Below are 15,023 nucleotides of genomic sequence, written 5' to 3' on the forward strand. Positions count from 1 at the left end.
GCCACCACACCCAGCTAAGTTGCTGTATTTTTAGTAGAGACAGGGTTTCACCATGTTGGCCACGATGGTCTCAAAATTCCTGATCTCAAGTGATGGGCGCCCAGCCTGCCTTTTCAGTTTTGAAAATAGGTTATCTTGTTTGGCAAATAGCAAGACATCAAAGGGCACATAGACAAAGTAACCAACCACTGGATCTATGAAACTTTTGCCCATATGAATGAACTAATTTTATTTTATGTCACTTATTTATTTATTTTTGAGACAGGGTCCCACTCTGTTGCCCAGGCTGGAGTGCAGTGGCATAATCATGGCTCACTGCAGCCTTGACCTCATAGGCTCAAGCAATCCTCCCACCTCAGCCTCCCAAGTATCTGGGACTACAGAGATGCACCACCATGTCCAGTTTTTTTTTTTTTTTTAAGACAGCATCTTCCTCTGTCGCCAAGACTGGAGTGCAGTGTCTCCATCTCAGCTCACTGCAGCCTTGACTGAGCCTCACTCAGGGTCAGGTGATCCTCCATCTTAGCCTCCTGAGTAGCTGGGACTACAGGTGCAAGCCACCACACCTGGCTAATTTTTGTAGAGATAGGGTTTCACCACTGCCCAGACTGGTCTTGAACTCCTGGGTTGAAGCAATCTACCTGCCTCAGCCTCCCAAAGTGCTGGGATTCCAGATATGAGCCACCATACCTGGCCTAATTTTAAAATTTTTTGTGGAAACAGGATCTCACTGTGTTGCATAGGCTGATGAATTGATTTTAAAAGAGCAAATCATTAAGTTTGAAATTAGCCTTAAACTCACTGCTCTTACACTCCACCAAAAACAGTTTTCCAAAACATCAGTTTGGGTCCAGAAAGGAGACCTCAGCACCATCTTAGCTTTTACAGAAAGGCTTTGTGATGAAGTTACTGATTGCCTGTATCCACAATGGGCTAAGTGTAAATTGGGCCCAATTACTCTGATATCAAGTCATTTTTTTTAAGATGGAGTCTCACTGTGTTGCCCAGACTGGAGTGCAGTGGCACAATCATAGATCATAACTCACTGTAGCCTCGAGCTCCTGGGCTCAAGTGGTCCTCATGCTTCAGCGTCCCAAATAGCTACGACTACAGGTGTGTGCCACCATGTCCGGCTACATCAAGTCTTGGAAAGTTCTGCAATCTGCATCATGGTGGTAATTATAAATTTATGTTTATAAACTGCAAAGACTTCAGGGTTACTTGTTTTCTCTCTTTTTTTTTTTAAGACGGGATTTCACTATGTTGGTCAGGCTGGTCTTGAACTCCCAAACTCAGGGGATCCGCCCACCTTGGCCTCCAAAGTACTTGGATTACAGGCGTGAGCCACCACGCCCGGCCGACTTCAGGGTTACTTTTGCATAAGTTTGCAATACCAACAGTCTCTGTACCTAAATTAACACTGATGTTGAATTTGATCAGAAATCAGGCAAAGAAGAGGGAGAGGTCCAGATAAGAGGGTACTGAATATACTTCCTGGCAAATCTGGATACAGATGAGAAAAGGGATCCAGTAACTTCTACTGTGTTTTCAAATATACCTTTAAATATGTAAGGTATGATGCTCCTTCATCTAATTCAGTCTTGTTTTATTAGTAGTGTTTGTTTTCTTTTGTTTTGTTTTTGAGACGGAGTCTCGCTTTGTTGCCAGGCTGGTGTGCAGTGGCACAATCTACGCTCACCGCAACCTCTGCCTCCTGGGTACAAGCGAGTCTCCTGCCTCAGCCTCAGGTGTAGCTGGGATTACAGGTGTGCCACCATGCCAGCTAATTTTTGTATTTTTAGTAGAGACGAGGTTTCACCACGTTGGCCAGGCTGGTTTTGAACTCCTGATCGAAAATGATCTGCCTGCCTCGGCCTCCCAAAGTGCTGGGATTATAGGTGTAAGTCACCATGCCCGGCCATGTTTCTTATTAACTAAATGTTTAAATGCTCATTCTTAAACTGCTGGGGCCAGGATAATGTCTGATTTATCTTTGTATCCCTCACACACTTGTCCCAGAATCTTTTATATGGTGGTCCTATGTAGGTTCAATTTAAATCAAATTAAATTATAGGCCATTTTCCCCCTCTTTGTAGTAAAAAGTTATGTGGTACAAAATAAATAGTACCAAGTAATGTGTAATGGGAAAAAAAAAAAAAAACTCTTCCATTTTCAAGTGAAGAAGCAGAAAACTGGTTTTTAAAACCTGCCTTTTGGGATTCCCTTGAGCAGCCTGAGGTCATGTGACAGCTCCCTATCAGTGGTTGGCTAAGGAATAGACAATGTGTTTTAACTCAGTTGTTTGACCTTTGGGCGTATTTGCTCTTCATTAAGCAACCCTTATATGAACCACATGAGTTTTACCTGAAGTCTTAATTCGGTTAGAGTCTGCCTTCTTGAAACAAAATGACGGGGAGGCCATTTTCCAAAAGGCACATCTTCTGGGCCAGGCATGGAGGCTTGCACCTGTAATCCCAGCACTTTGGAAGGCCGAGGCAGGCAGATCACCTGAGGTCAGAGGTTCAAGACCTCCCTGGCCAACATGATGAAACCCCATCTCTACTAAAAATACAAAAATTAGCCAGGTATGGTGCTGGATAGGTGCCTGTCATCCCAGCTACTCAGGAGGCTGAGGCAAGAGAATCAATGGAACCTGGGAGGCGGAGGTTGTAGTCAACAGAGATCATGCCACTGCCCTCCAGCCTGGGACACGGAGTGAGACTCCGTCTTAAAAAAAAAAAGTACATCTTCTAGTGATTATTAGGATGGAGATTTTAGGAAAATCTGTTTCTAAGAGACCTGTTGTTTCACTAAATGAGCTACAATTCCAAAATGTGAAGAGCCATTTACCAAAGAAACAATGTCTTATGCAGGCCATGTTTTCCTTTTTCAAATGCAACTTGCATTTTCAACCTGTAGTTAAACAATATCCACCTCTTAATTTATTAAGTTACTTGGAATGAAAAGCTAGGCTATGGTAGAGGACTCCAAATGTTTCACTTTTTTTTTTTTTTTTTTTTGAGGGAGTCTCGCTCTGTTGGTAGGCTGGAGTGCAATGGCACGATCTCGGCTCACTGCAACCTCCACCTCTGAGGTTCAAGCGATTCTCCTGCCTCAGCTGCCCAAGTAGCTAGGACTACAGGCATGCATCACCATGCCCAGCTAATTTTCGTGTTTTTAGTAAAGATGGGGTTTCACCATGTTGACCAGGATGGTCTCGATCTCTTGACCTCATGATCCACCAGCCTCAGCCTCCCAAAGTGTTGGGATTACAGGTGTGAGCCACCGCACCTGGCCCAAAACCATCTCTTACTAGAAGCTGATTACCTTCACATAGATTTGGGGAAAATTCAAAGGATTAGCAGAGGAACAAGACTTGGGTTCAACACCAGGGAATAATGCTGATAGACAAGGTAAAATTTCTGTCTGAACCACACAAACAAAAAAATTTGATCGTCAGTCTGAAATCAATCTCTTTAGACGTTTTAAAGATTCTTCCAGAAATTTGACTAAGTTTTCATTTTACAAGAGACACCTGTTCACCTGAAGTCCCTTTCCCTCTCCCTTTCCCCCCCAGCTCATGCTACTCCTTGACCCCAACACTCTCTCCATACTGGGACCCCTGCCCAGGCTGTTGGATGTAGCCACTGCCACGTGTCCCCAGTCCCCCTCCACTTTCCCCCAGGTCTCTGCCATTTAAACTCCAAGAAACCTTCCCGATAGTCACCTCCTGACTCAGATTATGTTAAGTCCTCTTGCTTTTATTTTTATTTTGAGATAGGGTCTTGCTTTCTTGCCCTGGCTGGCGTGCAATGATGCAATCTTGGCTCACTATAGCCTCAACCTCCCAGGCCTAAGCAATTCTCTCACTGCAGCCTCCCAAGTAGCTGGGACTACGGGTGCCTGCCAGCACACCCAGAAAATTGTTTTATTTTCCAGTAGAGAATGAGATGACAATTTTTTAAATTTTTGTAGAGACAGGGGTCTCATTATGTTGCCCAGGTTGGTCTTGAACTCCTGGGCTCAAGTGATCCTCTCACCCCGGCCTCCCTATGTGCTGGCATTGCAGGCATGAGCCACTGTGGCTGGCCTAGGTTTTCTTGTTTTAAACTCTCAACTCCTTACAATTCTTCGTCAGCCCACTTGTTACTCTGTTAATTTATTATTTAATATCTTCTGCGAGTACTACAGTAGCCCTGTGGGGACAGCAATCCTTTCTGTCCTAATTACTTCTTAATTACGCTGCATCCAGCACAGAGCCTGGCACATAGCAGGTGCTCAAAAAACATTTGTTAATGGATTACTTGTATCCCTACAGACGTGTACTATACAGGGTCTCATAACATGGAGGTTTTGTTAAAGTCTGTCTCAGTCAGGCAAACGTGGCTTAGGGGATCATGCCCATTCTGTGGCATTAATGCTCAAGATGCTTATTTTTTTGCACATTTAACATGAACATGGATTTGGACTCTGTTTTCACAGATAAATGAACCAGTCATTCTGGGGCTTAGTAGCATGGCACCATTTTCTTTTCTTTTTTTTTTTTGAGACAGAGTCTCCCTCTGTTGCCCAGACTGGAGTGCAGTGGCATGATCTCAGCTCACTGCAACTTCTACCTCCTGGGTTCAAGTGATTCTCCTGCCTCAGCCTCCCGAGTGGCTGGGATTATAGGCACGCGCCACTATACCTGGCTGATTTTTTGTATTTTTAGTAGAGATGGGGTTTCACTGTGTTAGCCAGGATGGTCTCAATCTCCTGACCTCACGATCCACCCACCTCAGCCTCCCAAAGTCCTAGGATTACAGGTGTGAGCCACCACATCTGGCACACGGGGCATTTTCACTGAAAACTCCTACCCACTGATTGCAGGAGGGGAACCTTGGATAAGTGTCTGATTCTGGGATCCCATGTCTGGAAGAGTGTTCTGTTATATTACATGGGCTGTTCTGAGGGCCAGTGCCCACTGCTTACAAGGGCCTTGGGGTACTCATCTCAAAACCATCATATGATCACACACACACACACACACACGCACACACACACACACTTTTTCTTTCAGTATTAGAAACCTGAATTCTGGCTTGGCACAGTAGCTCATGCCTGTAAACCCAACACTTTGGAAGGCCGAGGTGGGCAGATCACAAGGTCAGGAGTTCAAAACCAGCCTGACCAATATGGTGAAACCCCATCTCTACTAAAAATACAATAATTAGCTGGGCATGGTGGCGCACGCCTGTAGTCCCAGCTACTCAGGAGGCTGAGAGAGGAGAATCACTTGAATCCAGGAGGCGGAGGTTGCAGTGAACCAAGATCATGCCACTGCACTCCAGCATGGGTGATAGTGTGACAAAAATGAACAAAAAAAGAAACCTAAATTCTTTCTTTGGTAAGCACAGACTTCTTACTAATCAGCTACTCATCAGACTATGCATTTCTTACCCTTAAAAATTCAACCCTTTAAAAAGAAAAAAAAAATAAACTATTTATATTCTGTGAAAAAATAGGAGGTAGAGAATAGTTAATGCTGGTCATTTGGGGATTATCAGAGAAATGCTATAATGCTATATTTCTCCAGACCTGTTTGCATAAGGTGCATCCAATTTCAGACATGTTAAACTGTGTGTGTGTGTAGCTGGGTACAGTGGCTCATGCCTGTAATCCCAACACTTTGGAAGGCCAAGGTGGGTAGATCACAAGGTCAGGAGTTCAAAACCAGCCTAACCAATATGGTGAAACCCCATCTCTACTAAAAATACAAAAATTAGCTGGGCATGGTGGCAGGTGCCTGTCGTCCCTGATACTCAGGAGGCTGAGGCAGGAGAATTGCTTGAATCCAGGATGCAGAGGTTGTAGTGAGCTGAGATGGCACCGCTGCACTCCAGCCTGGGCAACAGAGTGAGACTCCATCTCAAAAAAATAAAAAACTGTGTGTGTGTGAAGGATGGGGGGATGCATTCTACAGTTGATGACATGCAGTAAACACTACAGGAAGAAGCCACCGCCAGATATTTTCATGAAATCAGTATTAAGAGTCTCAGTGAAATCACTCAAATAGAGCTAGGTCATTCTTTTTGGCTTTGGGAGTCCTCTGAGGACATTTGTGCTTACAAACATACTAGGCACTCTGGCCTAGTAAATTAAACAGACATAACAATATGTTTGTAAAATGGAAAACAAAGGGTGGTGGCAAGGGTCAGCATTTTGATGTCACTATGTGATGTTCACCCACCTTTCTCCGCCCCTGGGTTATGTGCATCTGCATCATGGCGAAGATGATGCCAACTTACCAAACCTCCTCAGGGTGCCAAGGATTGCTGATCTCTGCTGGGTGACCTGACGCAGGGTCTCCTTCCAAGGCCTCCGTTACCTGAGCTGTGAAATGAAAAAGATAACAATACTGACCCAAGGACTGGTGCTGAGAAGTCCAAAGTTAGTGATCACTAAATGGAATGCGGGGAGGAGGTGAGAAGAAGGAACATGGTGTTTTGCTAATATCACAGACCATTGTGTGCGCATGGAACTACAAGGAAAGCTACTTAACCAGGCAATATAGGAAATCTCCACCGGCCCATATATACATACGGAGAAAATAGGTCACATCCGTTTGCCAGCTCTGCAAAACTATTCTTTTTCATATTAATTAAGGGACACTCCAGGAAAGAAAATCTCACTATGACAAAGAGAGAAAGGAGAGTCTCACACCTGTAATCCCAGCACTTTGGCAGGCCAAGGTGAGAGGATCACTTAAGCCCAGGAGTTTGAGACCAGCCTGGGCAACATAGTGAGATCCAATCCCTACAAAAAAATTTAAAATTAGCCAGGTGCCTATGGTCCCAGCTAGCTGGGGGGACTGAGGCGAGAGGATCACTTGAGCCCAGAGATCTGAGGCTGCAGTGAACTATGATCGTGCCACTGCACTCCAGCCTGGGAAACAGAGCGAGAGCCTGTCTTTAAAACAGAGAAAGAGAGATTGGGCACAGTGGCTCACACCTGTAATCCCAGCACTTTGGGAGGCTAAAGCCAGTGGATCACCTGAGGTCAGGATTTCAAGACCAAACCTGGCCAACGTGGTGAAACCCTATCTCTACTAAAAATAAAAAAAAATTAGCCGGACTTGGTGGTGGGCACCTGCAATCCCATCTACTTGGGAGGCTGAGGCAGGAGAACCACTTGAACCTGGGAGGCAGAGGTTGCAGTGAACCAAGATCATGCCATTGCACTCCAGCCTGGGCAACAAGAGCAAGACTCTGTCACAGAAAAAAAAAAAAAAGAGAGAGAGAGAGAGAGAAGAGGAAATGTATAAAGAGTGGACCAACAGGGAGGAGCAGCTCACAGGTTTGACCAGGTGCTTGACACTCCACTCTACTGCTTGCTAGCTGGTTTATCTGGGGCATTTTACTCAACCTCTCTGAACCTCTGAGTTTTTCTCATCTACTATGGGCCTAATAGTACCCATTTGCTGGAGACACTGTGACAACAGATATGAAGCCCTTCAGGCATGGCACACAGAGAGAATGTTCAATGAAGAGCAGCTATGATTATTACGCTCATTTAAAATTCTCTCTGCAGAAGCACATTAAAAATTGTGGTCTTTTGGGGTTACTTGCCAAACACTCAAAATCATTTAAGTCACTGTGAGTTGTGTGGGTTTTAAACGTTCACCTTAGGAAGTCCTCTACAGCCAGCTTTTCTGCCTATACACAAATAATATTCTCTAATGATTCAGTTTCATATTTTTAAGTAAATACTTTTTGTTTTGTTTTGTTTTTTGAGACGAGTCTCACTCTGTCGCCCAGGCTGGAGTGCAGTGGCGTGATCTTGGCTCACTGCAACCTCCGTCTCCCGGGTTCAAGTGATTCTCCTGCCTCAGTCTCCTGAGTAGCTCGGACTACAGGTGTCTGGCTAGTTTTTGTATTTTTAGTAGAGGTGGGGCTTCACCATGTTGGTCAGGCTGGTCTTGAACTCCTGACCTCGTAATCTGCCTGCCTCGGTCTCCCAAAGTGCTGGGATTACAGGTGTGAGCCACTGTGCCCCGCAAGTAAATACTTTTGATTAGCTAGGTTCAGTATGGAAGATTTTATTATACTACTGTTCCACCAAGAATAAATAAAGCTGTGACAAGTGTCTCATTCCTGCCATCCTCTCCAAGAAAGACTACAACGTACCTCTTGGATAAGAAAATACGGGTTGTGCTAAATCCCGAGGTCCAGCTCAGTAATCATTTGTTACAAAGTTCTTCCCAACGCAATGGCCAAATTAACTAAGGTTGAGCTTCTGATTAACACACAGTGCTGGAAGGAACTTTGACCCACAGAAACCTGGCATTTGACTTGCTTTTCTGAGTCCAACCTGTGTCACGAGTGCCCATTTCAAGGGTAATAAAGGACCTGTCTGTTTGCTTACAGCAAATGGAAGTGGTGCCATGTCATTATACAGCTTTTACCTCTCCTGTCCACCTACCCTTGGCAAAGAAAGTTTGCAGCCCACACATCAGTTTTTGGAGTCACAAAATGAAAGGGTATGGATTTCCAAACTGAAAAGCACCTAAGTTCTACCTGGCATTCGGACTAAATGTTACTTGCTTAAGAAACATGAATACGGTGCCAAGATCAAAGTGGCCAGGGTGGAGATCAGGTGTTTGAGCAGGTGCACATTATAACCATCCAGATTCTGCCTCAGTGAACAAACTGCTTTCTCTGCTAGCTCCTGGGTTCCCTGTTAGTGACATGTTATAAAACAGGAATCAGATGCAGGGAAAAGACCACAGTGCTTGAGAGTTCATGTCTCTTCCTGTTCTAGGATATACAGTGCTCCTCCCCATGCTGCCAAATCCATAAATTAGAGTTCTAACCCCTACTATCTAACAATGTGACTATATTTAGAGATAGGGTCTTTAAATGGGTAATTAAGTGAGATCATGGGGATGGGCCCTAATGCAATATGACCAGTGTTTTTATAAAAAGAGGAAATTTGCCTGTAATCCCAGCACTCTGGGAGGCCGAGGCAAGTGGATCACTGGAGTTCAGGAGTTTAAGACCAGCCTGGCCAATATGGTGAAACCCCGTCTCTACTAAAAATACAAAAATTACCCAGGTGTGGTGGTGCACGCCTGTAGTCCCAGCTACTCGGGAGACTGAGGCAGGAGAATCGCTTGAACCTCGGAGGCAGAGGTTGCAGTGAGCTGAGATCGCACCACTGCACTCCAGCCTGGGCAACAAGAGCGAAACTCCTAAAAAAAAAAAAAAGAGGGAATTCAGACACAGACAACACAGACCAAGGGATTAGTGTGTGAGGGCACAATGAGGGGGTGGCCATCTGCAAGCCAGGCAGAAAAGCCTCGAGGTGAACCAACTCTGCTGTAACCTTGATCTTGGCCTTCCAGCCTCTACAGCCATGAGAAAATAAATGTCTGCTATTGAAGCCACCTGGCCCGTGGTATTTTGTTACGGCAGCCCAAACAAAGAAATATGCTGCCCCTCCCACCCCCACATCCCCCAACCTCATCTCCCAGGACCAGCTGAGTTGCAGATGATTAAGGAGGTCAAGGCCATGATAATCAGAGTGGGTTGACTGTGCAATTAATCAGTGGTAAACGGGAACGTGCATGCTCTATCCACAAGTATCAAATTCGAAAACCTCAAAATGCTATGAGACCATACAAAAGGCCATGGCTTGATGATGCCCTTCGGGTTGCAATCCCTGGGCTAAACCATTACATTATGATATTTAAAAACATTCACTATTTTTAGCAGAGATGGTGTTTCACCATGTTGGTCAGGCTGGTCTTAACCTTGTGATCCACGCGCCATAGCCGGGTGTGGTGGCAAGTGCCTGTAATCCCAGCTACTCAGGAGGCTGAGGCAAGAGAATCACTTGAACCGAGGAAGTAGAGGTTGCAGTGAGCCAAGATCATGCCATTGCACTGCAGCCTGGGTGACAGAGAGAGACTCCATCTCAAAAAAACAACAACAATAACAAAAAAAAAAAACAAAAAAAACCCATCCACTATTAATGCTTACAACAAATACGAAATGAATATCTCCTACAGGCCAGGCCCTATGCCAGGTGATGGCAATAGCAGTGGTGAATATAAATATGTTCTATGCCTTTGTGGTATTACAGTCTGGATGGTGAGTTCAGGTGCTGAACTAGGCTAGAAATATCAAGTTGAGAAGACAAAGTCACTGCCCTCCAGGAGGGTACAGATTAATGAAGCACAGAGGTGGGACGAGACCATTATAAAACAACGTGACACCAGCTCTAATCCACAAGGGGCCCTGGAAGCTGGGAAGAAGATCCCATGTCTGTGTGGGCTAATCAGGGAAGATGTGAGCCACGTCCTGAAGGATGAATAACAGTGTAGCCAACGGATACGTCTGCAAGACAAGAGGGCATTTTCCAGACAGAACAGTCAGTTCCTGGTGCAGAGACATGAAAACGTACAGGATCTCTGGAGAATGACAAGCTGAGCACAGCCAGGCTGAAGGTGGGCAGGGGAGAGCAACAGGACGTGCTGCTGGCAAGGCAAGGAGCCAGGAGCCCCCATTTGATTGCTGAGGGAGCCATCGGAGAATCTTAATCAGGAAAGTGACATCACCAGAACTGCATGTTAGAAGGATCACTCTGACCACAATGCAGAGGAGGGCTAAAGGCAGGGCGACCTATCAGGAGACAAAGAAGGCAGGAAATGGAAACAGACATAAGGATGCTTGGGGGTCAAGGTCAGTCTCATGGCGTTCAGCTGCAGCCATGGGTGACACTGCCCAAAGGCATTATGCAGGGAAAGAGAAGCCCTGGCTTTTCAATCTGAGTACATATTACTTTTATGTTTTGAAATAGTTTTGCTCTTGTCACTCAGGGTGGAGCACAGTGGCGCTATCTCAGCTCACTGCAACCTCTGCCGCCTGGGTTCAAGTGAGTCTCTTGCCTTAGCCTCCCAAGTAGTTGGGATTACAGGCATTCACCACCACACCAGGCTCATTTTTGTATTTTTAGTAGAGACGGTGTTTCCCCATGTTGGCCAGGCTGGTCTTGAACTCCTGACCTCACGTGATCTGCCCACCTCAGCCTCCCAAAATGCTGGGATTACAGGTGTAAGCCACCGTGCCCGGCCTAGGTACATATCCTGATCAATGAGAAAATGAGTTTGTTAAATAATTTCACTTATCTTCATTTCATATCAGGAAACCAACCTCACTCATTCTTTTTTATCAATCAAAAGCCACATGTGACTGTACTTCAGTTTCTTTTTTTTTTCTTTTGAGATGGAATCTCACTCTGTCACCCAGGCTGGAGTATAGTGGCACCATCTCGTCTCATTGCAACCTCTGCCTCCCAGGTTCAAGTGATTCTTATGCCTCGACCTCCTGAGCAGTTGAGATTACAGGTGCACATCACCATGCCTGGCTAATTTTTGTATTTTTAGTAGAGACAGGGTGTTGCCATGTTGGCCAGGCTGGAACTCCTGACCTCAAGCCTCCCCACCTGCCTCAGTCTCCCAAAGTGCTGGGATTACGGGTGTGAGCCACTGCACCTGGCCAGTACCTCAGTTTCCCTCCTATTTTCCTTAGTCTGTAAATAAGGATAATAATAGCACTTCCCTCATAGGGAGGATTTCTTAAGTTAAATAATAAAAGTACTTAAGTGCAATAAAAGTTTTTTTTGAGTTTTGTTGCTTTTTGTTTTTTAAGATGGAGTTTCAATCTTGTTACCCAGGCTGGAATGCAATGGTGCGATCTCGGCTCACTGTAACCTCCGCCTCCTGGGTGATTCTCCTGCCTCAGCCTCCTGAGTAGCTGGAATTACAGGCATGTGCCACCATGCCCGGCTAATTTTTGGCAGTAAATTATACCTTAATAAAGATTGAAGGGACAGAAGAAGGAGGAATAAGGGATTCAAGGGGAAAATGGGCATTTATATTCCAGAGAAGGGAAAAATAGATGTGCATGAAGAAATTCATCTTAACACTTTTAATTTCCAGCCAGGTGCAGTGGCTCACACCTGTAATCTCAACAATTTGGGGGGGCTGAGGTGAGAGGATCACAAGGTTAGGAGTTCAAGACCAGCCTGGCCAACATGGTGAAGCTCTGTTTCTACTAAAAACACAAAAATTAGCAGGGCATGGTGCCATACGCCTATAATCCCAGCTACTCGGGAGGCTGAGGCAGGAGAATTGTTTGAACCTGGGAGGTGGAGGTTGCAGTGAGCCAAGACTATGCCATTGCACTCCAGCCCGGGCCACAGAGCGAGACGCCACTCAAAAAAAAACAAAAAAGAAAAACAAAAAAACTTTTAATTTCCAAAATCATTCTTTCTTTGAATAGATGAAACTGTCAAAGAATGCAAAACAAGACAAAACAAAACAAAACCTTCCTTATGCAAGAAACATTTTGTTTCTTTTCTTTTTTTTTCTACCTACAGTTTCATGCTGGAACAAGAAACATTTTGAAAAATTCAGACATCTTCCCCCTCATTAACCTATAGCTAAAGAACAGCACTTTTTACCCCTAGGTTCACTGGATAAGCTGCCCTCTGGTGGTTCTAATACATTTCCTGAGCACAAAGTAGGCTGTTAGGAGGCTGTGTAGGTCGAAAGCCCAGCCTACCCACAAATATTTGTCAGGGTAACTGAGAGTGAGTGTTCCGACCTGCTTCTACACGAGAGGTATACGCACCACTATGGGCTTGGGTCACAGTTTTAAAAGAATCAAGAAAATATGGTTGCCACAAAATACACATGGTTTGAAGCTGACAAATTCAAAAGACAATTTAATCTCTATTTACACTGCTGCTTAATTTTAACGTACTTTAGTACCTACTTTCACTTTTGCAAAGTGGAGTCAGCATATCAGAAGCAAGCACGTCTCAAACAAGATCAGGACAATGAAATCAGAACTGCAAGCTCCCATTCTACCACCTGTGAATATACTCAATATTCCCAAGATAACATTGCGAAGAAAGAAAACAACAAAATCAAGCGAACAAATAGTACCTAATAAAAACAACCCTGCATTTTATTAATATTGGCAAGCAGAATCCAGGTCTCTAATAAAATATCAAGCACTTTTAAAAAAGAAAGGAAAGAAGGAAAGAAGGAAGACGGGATTAGACAAAGAAGACGGAGGAAGGGAGAGTCTTTTTTTTTTTTTTTTTTGAGACAGAGTCTTGCTCTGTCACCCGGGCTGGAGTGCAGTGGTGTAATCTCGGCTCACTGCAGCCTCCATCTCCTGGGTTCAAGTGATTCTCTTGCCTCAGCCTCCTGAGTAGCTGGGATTAAAGGAGTGTGCCACCACATACAACTAATTTTTGTATTTTTAGTGGAGTCAGGGTTTCATCATGTTGGTCAGGCTAGTCTCAAACTCCTGACCTCAAGTGATTTACCTGCCTTCGTCTCCCAAAGTGCTGGGATTACAGGTGTGAGCCACTGCGCCCAGCCCGAATAGCGTACTTTTCAAAAGTTGCACTAAAAGAAGATAAAAGATGACACAGGAATGGACTCAAAAACTGGAAATGTTTTATCTTCTAGAGAGAAATCCATCTTTTTTTTTTTTTTTAATTTTTAAAGACAGGGTTTCACCATGTTGGCCAGGCTGGTTGAACTCCTGACCTCAGCTGATCCGCCCACCTCGGCCTCCCAAAGTGCTGAGATTACAGGCGTGAGCCACCACACCCGGACTTTTATTTTTTTTTAAGATGGAGTTTCGCTCTTGTTGCCCAGGTTAGAGAGCAATGGCACGATCTTGGCTCACCGCAGTTTCTGCCTCCAGATTCAAACAATCTCCTGCCTCAGCCTCCTGAGTAGCTGGGATTACAGGTGTGCACCACCATGCCCAGCTAATTTTGTATTTTTAGTAGAGATGAGTTTCTCAATGTTGGTCAGGCTGGTCTCAAACTCCTGACCTCATGATCCACCCACCTCAGCCTCCCAAAGTGCTGGGATTACAGGAATGAGCCACCACGACCAGCAAGAGCAATCCATGTTTATACAAGACTTTTTTTAAAAGAAAAATATAGAGACCTTAAGACTTTTTTAAACGTAAGGATAAAGGGGCTAGCACAGTGGTTTATGTCTATAATCCTAGCACTTTTGGAGGCCGAAGTGAGTGGATCACGAGGTTAGGAGATGGAGATCATCCTGGCTAACACGATGAAACCCCGTCTCTACTAAAAATACAAACAATTAGCTGGGCATGGTGGCACATGCCTGTAGTCCCAGCTACTCGAGAGGCTGAGGCAGGAGAAGTGCTTGAACCTGGGAGGTGGAGGTTGCAATGAGCCGAGATTGCACCACTGCACTCCAACCTGGGCGCAGAGTGAGACTTTGTCTCAAAAAGATAAAAAAAAAAAAAAAAAAAGAAAGATGAAAATAGGTTCTGTATTTCAACTGTTGAGGTGTTAAAAATTCATGTAGTCCAGATCCTGTGGTATCAGGTGGGCTAAATTAACTTGAACTAGAGGTAGACTCATTTCTGTACATGGCTGCCAAGTCCATATTCTGGTAGATCAATCTTTCTTTTTAAATATGGTCACATCATTTCCCGTCTCAAAACCCTTCAACAGCGTCACCTCACACTTGGAATGAAATCTGGAGTCCTTCCCGAGGTTCCCCCTAGGAGCCTGCATGATGTGGCTTGGCTGTGCTCCATATCCTGCTGTTCATTCTCCAACAACCTCGCAGCGCTGGCTATACTAATGGCCTTCTGGCTCTTCCTTCAACAAACCAGTTCATCGTCTCCTCCTGCCTTAGCACTCACTGTCACCCCCACCTGGAGTTTTCTTTCCCAGCATTTACCCCACCCCTAATCCTAGCTCTCTCCCTGACTGAATTCAGGTCTTTGCTCAAAAGCTTCCTCCTCCAAGAAGTCTTCTCTGACCACTTTTTTTTTTTTTTTTTTTTTTTTTTGAGGCAGAGTTTTGCTCTTGTTACCCAGGCTGGAGTGCAATGGCGTGATCTCGGCTTACTTCAACCTCCACTTCCCGGGTTCAAGTGATTCTCCTGCCTCAGCCTTCCGAGTAGCTGGGAT

The 15,023-nt window shown here is 44.9% G+C and overlaps 1 protein-coding gene across 9 annotated transcripts in view; it reads right to left on the reverse strand.

Moving 5' to 3' along the window:
* Positions 1 to 15,023, reverse strand: part of RBM47 (RNA binding motif protein 47) — a 204,471-nt gene that overhangs the window by 113,214 nt on the left and 76,234 nt on the right. For 6 of the 9 annotated variants that reach the window (XM_032274013.1, XM_032274001.1, XM_032274003.1 and 3 more), the window contains one exon: positions 6,288 to 6,372. The exons of the other annotated variants lie outside the window; for them this stretch is intronic. The gene's annotated coding sequence lies outside the window, so the exon portion shown is untranslated. The remainder of the gene's footprint in view (positions 1 to 6,287; positions 6,373 to 15,023) is intronic. 9 annotated transcript variants of the gene reach the window in all.

This window comes from Sapajus apella, unplaced genomic scaffold (assembly GCF_009761245.1).
Source record: "Sapajus apella isolate SASKATOON/1434 unplaced genomic scaffold, GSC_monkey_1.0 scaffold5, whole genome shotgun sequence".
Classification (NCBI taxonomy): Eukaryota; Metazoa; Chordata; class Mammalia; order Primates; family Cebidae; genus Sapajus; species Sapajus apella.